We start from the raw sequence: 5,613 nt of genomic DNA on the forward strand, positions 1-5,613 counted from the left end.
CTCCCTCCTGGCCCATCCTCCAGCCCATCCTCCCTCCCATCCCATCCCCCCAGTCCATCCTCTAGTGCACCCTCCCTCTATGTCCTTCCTCCCAGCCCACCCTCCCTCGTCCATCTTCCAGTCTGTCCTCCCTCCCAGTCCATCCTCCCAGTCCATCCTCCAGCCCATCCTCCAGCCCATCTCCCTCCTAGTCCCTCCTCCAGTCCGTCCTCCCCAACCCTCGGCCTTCAGGCCAGTAAGTACTCGTCTCTTTTTTACCTCAGCTTTTCAGTTACTACCTTGATCATTAAAACAAAAATACTCTATGAAATAGATTATATCTGCACATAAGAACACACTTACCATGCATATTACTGAAGGAAATAAACACCTTTGGACCCATCTTCCACCCAGCTAAAGGGACAGAATGCTTTAATGCTAACTGACACCCATGGCTGCCTCCCTTGTCTCAAGCGTCACCTTTCCCACCCTCAGAGGTAACTAGAGTGTTGGAATGTGTGATGTCTCCTCTGCCCTGTAATGTCTGTGGTTTCTGACTAAGAACGGCCCCACAGGCTCATATATCTGAATGCTCAGTCACTTGGGACTGGACCTGTCGAAAGGATTATAAGGATCAAGGCGTGGCCTTGTTGGAGGAACTGTGTCACTGAGGGTGGGCTTTGAGGTTTCAAAAGCCCACGGCAGGCCCAGGCCCAGGCACTCTGCTTGCAGAGCAGGATGTAGCTCTGAGATCCAGTGCTGAGTGAGTCACCACACTGTCGAGATGACAGTGGACTAGAGCTCTGAAGCGGTGAGCGAGGCCAGTGACGTGCGCTGTTTCCAAGAGCTGCTGTGGTCATGGCGAGTGTCTCTTCACAGCAGTCGGACAGTGACTAAGAGGCCTGGCAAGGACTGTCCTCAGGCACGCTATGCCGTCGGCCCTTCAGCTTTTTAACTTTCTCAGACTTCTTTTCCCCTAATTATTTCAGTGACATTTTAATCCCATGAGTAAATGTTTTTGTACCACACATATTTCTGTGCTTTACGTATGAGAATAATACTATTTTAATACCTTCAGAACTGCTTTTGTGTGTGTGTGTGTGTGTGTGTACTACTGTGCTCATTGTGAGTGGATAGCACAGTCCACCTTATTTTATAGGGTCCACTTAGTAAATGTTTCTCATTGGCAGCGAGGGGGTCACTTGTCACCAATGACAACATGAGAGCGCAATGACCTCCTCAGGCTGCCCTTTCAGCTGCACATACATGTACACCACACATGCTTGACCACAAAGGGGATAATAAATAAATACATACATGTAGGTTTAAAAAATGCTTAAAATTTGCCATATCACATCTATCTCTGTCTCGGTCTCTACATCTATACCTTTATCTTTTATGCATTCATTCCCTCCTTCTTCTTTGTAGAGATCCATTTTATTTTTTTCTATGTTTAAGAAAACTAGCTTTCCAGGACCACTCGTTGAAAGTCTACTATTCCCTATAAGCCGCTGTCTCTTATAGTCACTACTACCTATAGGCACCACCCCCTATAGCCACTGCCCCTATAGTCACTGCCCTTATAGCCACTGCTCCCTATAGCTACCCCCTATAGCCACCATCCTCTATAACTACCACCCCTATAGCCACCACCCCTATAGCCACTGCCCCTATAACCACCCCCTATAGCCACCACCCCTTATAGCCCCCACCCCCTATAGCCACAGCTCCCTATTACCACCCCCTATAGCCACCACCCTCTATAACTACCACCCCCTATAACCACTGCCCCTTATAGCCACAACCCCTATAGCCACCACCCCCTATAGCCACTACCCCTATACCCACTGCTCCCTATAGCCACTCCTGTAGCTGCTGCCCCCTATAGCCAGCACCATCTATAGCCTCTGCCACATGTGTGCAGGGGTGCTCTCTGTTCTGCCTTCTCCCTTCTGTTCTATTGTTTGCTTCTTTATCCCTGCACTAATAACGTTATCATTTCTATTGCTGAATGCATTAGTACTGAATGCATTTTCTTGTACTCCTGCTTATATCTACTGAGACGCAAACAGAACAATGGATCCTGGGTTACAAAAGAGTATTTGTTTAGCACCTGCCTTTGAAGTCTTTGTCCACCAGCTCAACCAAAAGAAAACCCACCCAAATGCTACTAATAATGACTCTTGATGGTTAGTAAGCTCAGTCTCTCTTCTTTAGAAGCAGCATTCCTATCCTTCTCTCTTGACTGTTTCCTGTCAATTTTTGTCTTGGTTAGTCAGAGTCCAAAGGAGAACATCCTGTCTGAGAAGCAAGGGCAGGGGTAGGCAGCGACACACAGAGCGGTGAGAGGGCAGTCATGTGGGGGCGGAGCATGCTTCAGAACCCCCCCGCACCGCCAAAGTCCAGGGAGCAGGGGCTCAGGGGGCCGGAACATGGCAGTCTTCCACAGAGTGCTCGGCCACGTCAAAGCCTCTACGAGAGTCAGCAACTCTGGGTATCACCGAGCCTCTCCCTGCGCCTCCGGCGGGGAGATCTGTTAAAACCTAGAACCTCTCCCTCTGGAAGAGCTGAAGCCAAATTACTTAATTGTTGAACTAAGCTAGGCTAAGAAGGAAAGTGAAAAGGGAGAAACAAGACACGGATTTGGGGTTCAGACTCATGGTGATTAACTATCCCTGCAAGGGGATAAACGTAGTTGGATCATAGCTTCCTAAGAGACTCTAGTATCAACCCATGCCACTGGTGTGTATTTTGTTTATTTAAGGTAACGGTTATTGAGCATTTCCTATGGAGCTGCGTCTCTCCTAAGCATGCTGAGAATGCAACTAACTTAAGGACCCCTCAGAATCCAAACTGACTCCAAGTATGAGTCCAGCCAATGCCGGCATTTTCCTGAGGAATAGATGGCTGAGAAAACAGCAGAGAATTCCCTCTACGTACAGAGCTCCGACAATCAGTCCTCAGACTCGGCTTTGGGACGTTTTCCTAATGGACCTTACTTACTTAACCCAAATGGAAAAGATGCAGACCAGGAGTTGCCAGGTCGTATCATTGAAAACAAGGGCAGACAAGATGCTGACTGTATCATCTGTGAAGACAGGCAGGTAGGAAGGAGGGTCAGGCGCCTCCTCCACACCTAGGGCGCCTTATGTGCTCTGTCAGGGCCGCATGGACAAAGCCTTGGCCCCTGCTCTGGACCAGGAAGTCCTTGGTGTCAGACGCCAAGTATTGGCATCACGGATTTTCCAACAAGGAAGGCAGCCGCCTGAAATCCTTTGTGGAGCAAGGCAGGTTATAAATAGACCTATAAATGTTGTAAGCAGAAGCCACAGGCTTAGCAGAGCTGCTCTTCCCTATGGTTCTTCCTGCACGCTGTGCCTATCAAATCCCTGCTGCCAGGCAGAGCCGGCTGCCTGCTAGCCAATCCGCTGCCTGCTAGCCAATCTGCCGCCTGCCAGCCAATCCGCTGCTCCAGGGAAGCAGCCAGGGTGGAAACTGGCTTCTATGACAACCTCAGGTTGTGACCTTGCTTGTGGAGAAGAGTAAGTAACCTCCGAAGTTACCTCTGGCTAACTGGGCAGGAGGTATAGGAGACAGGGTGCAGCGCACCCTCTAACTGGCTGGCCGCAGCATCAATCCGTCCCTTGCAGAGGCAGCCTTGGCTTATCAACAGACCAGGGAGAAGGGCTGTGGCTGAGCCCTGCTCTGGGGGCGTTTGTGTGCTCAGGAGCATGGCTGGGGCCTTTCATCTCTTCTAGCAGATGCAGAGGCATATGGGCATGCAGATGTAGAAATTTTTAGGGCTCAGAACCACCTGGAGACTCATTAAAGCACGGGTTTCCAGGGGTCACTCCCGGTGGTTCTGATCTGGTAGAACTAAGATAGGGCCTAAGGACTTATATTTCCTTTAAGCCACCGATGGCACTGGTACTGCCAGTTCAAGGAGAATGCTTTGAAAACCTTTAGTTTAGCTCAACTTCCTGATTTTTACAAACAAGGCAAACAAACCCCCCAAAAAAGACATATCTAGGAGTCCCAAACTAGTGACTGGCTTCAGGCAGAGCAGCCGAGAGATTCCTAGACTCTTGTTTTGGTATTTCCTGTACCACTCCAGGGTGGCAGAGGACCAGAATTAAAATAGCCAGGTGCTCTTTTAATCATAAATACATTGCCCTTTGTGGGCAATGACCACAATGTGAGGATGACCAGTCTCGGACACTGGCTCCACCATAGGCTCTGTGGGCTCAGCACCTAAGCAGCCCAGGCTAGCTCATCACCCACACTCCAGCAGGGCAGAGCGTCAGACAGTTGCCATAGCTGGCACCCACTTCTAAGAGCCTTGCATCCATTTTACTGTCCTGCTATCCTTGTTAGTCCGTGAACCTGAGATCTTGCGCTGACCACTGAGCATGCTGACCAGCTCTGAGCTATAACTCTATGGCCTCCATGTGCTTTGGCCTTGGTGCCTGATGCTTTGCTTTATTGCCCTGACATTTTGCTTTATTGCCCTATTTTTCTTGAAGCTAGAATTCTACCCCAAATGGTCACCTGTGTGGGGTTTGGTGTGGGGTATTGGTGGGGGGTATTGGTGATGGGGGTTGGATGGGTCTGGGTCTGGTGCTGGGTCTGGTGCTGGGTCTGGTGCTGGTGCTGGTGCTGGTGCTGGTGCTGGTGCTGGTGCTGGTGCTGGTGCTGGTGAACTCTTCTCTTGCTCTCATTCCTGGACTGGAACATTCACCTATAATCAATCCTGATAGCTACGCCTTGCTTCTAGAAGCAAACTTGTACACGCTATCCATCTGTCCAGAAGACGCTGAGCCTCTAACCAGCTCTCCAGTCTCCTAGGCTGTGCTTTGCCAACCAAACGCAGCCTGGCATGAAATCTCAGGTGGCACTGGCCTTGAGCTGCCCACCACCTGTCCCTTCCAGGGCTGACTTCCGGAGTGAAGTGGTCCCCAGCCCCACCACACCCTCACCATACTCCATTTCTTTGTGTCCAGGAGGTCTGGCACAAAGGATTCTTCCAGAGAGCAAGTCTTCAAGTGACACTCCTCAATATGAAGGAGTAGGCAGGATCTATTGGCAGCCACGCCCTGCCCGGCTCCCTGGATTTGGAAGACGGTGGTCCGGAAGAGGACAGAGGCAGCTAGCTCCTTCTGGCCAGCGGTTACAAGCACCCACCCTAAAGCCTGAGGGTCTGAGTTCAGTCCTATGGTGGAAGGGGAGAACCAACTTCAGAAACTTTTCCCTGCCTTCCACACATGCACTCTAGCGCATATACACCTGCACTCATTTACACACCATATCACGCATGCATGCACACATCTCACACACACACATGCACACGCATGCGCATGTGCACATCACACACATGCATACATCACACACACATCACACACACTGTACACACATATCTCACACATAGTGTATACACATACACATGTACATACACATCACACACACACTGTACACAAATATCTCACACATAGTGTATACACACACATCACACACATAACACACTGTGCACACATATCATATACAAAGTGTACACACACATCACACATATACTGTACACACATATCACACACACCGTACACACATACACACATCACACACACTGTATACACATATCTC

General features: G+C 49.8%; 1 pseudogene; it reads right to left on the minus strand.

Moving 5' to 3' along the window:
* Positions 1–2,016: 2,016 nt before the first annotated feature.
* On the minus strand, positions 2,017–2,148 carry LOC127688258 (uncharacterized; annotated as a pseudogene).
* Positions 2,149–5,613: the final 3,465 nt, after the last annotated feature.

Source organism: Apodemus sylvaticus, chromosome 6 (genome assembly GCF_947179515.1).
Source record: "Apodemus sylvaticus chromosome 6, mApoSyl1.1, whole genome shotgun sequence".
NCBI classification, from domain to species: domain Eukaryota; kingdom Metazoa; phylum Chordata; class Mammalia; order Rodentia; family Muridae; genus Apodemus; species Apodemus sylvaticus.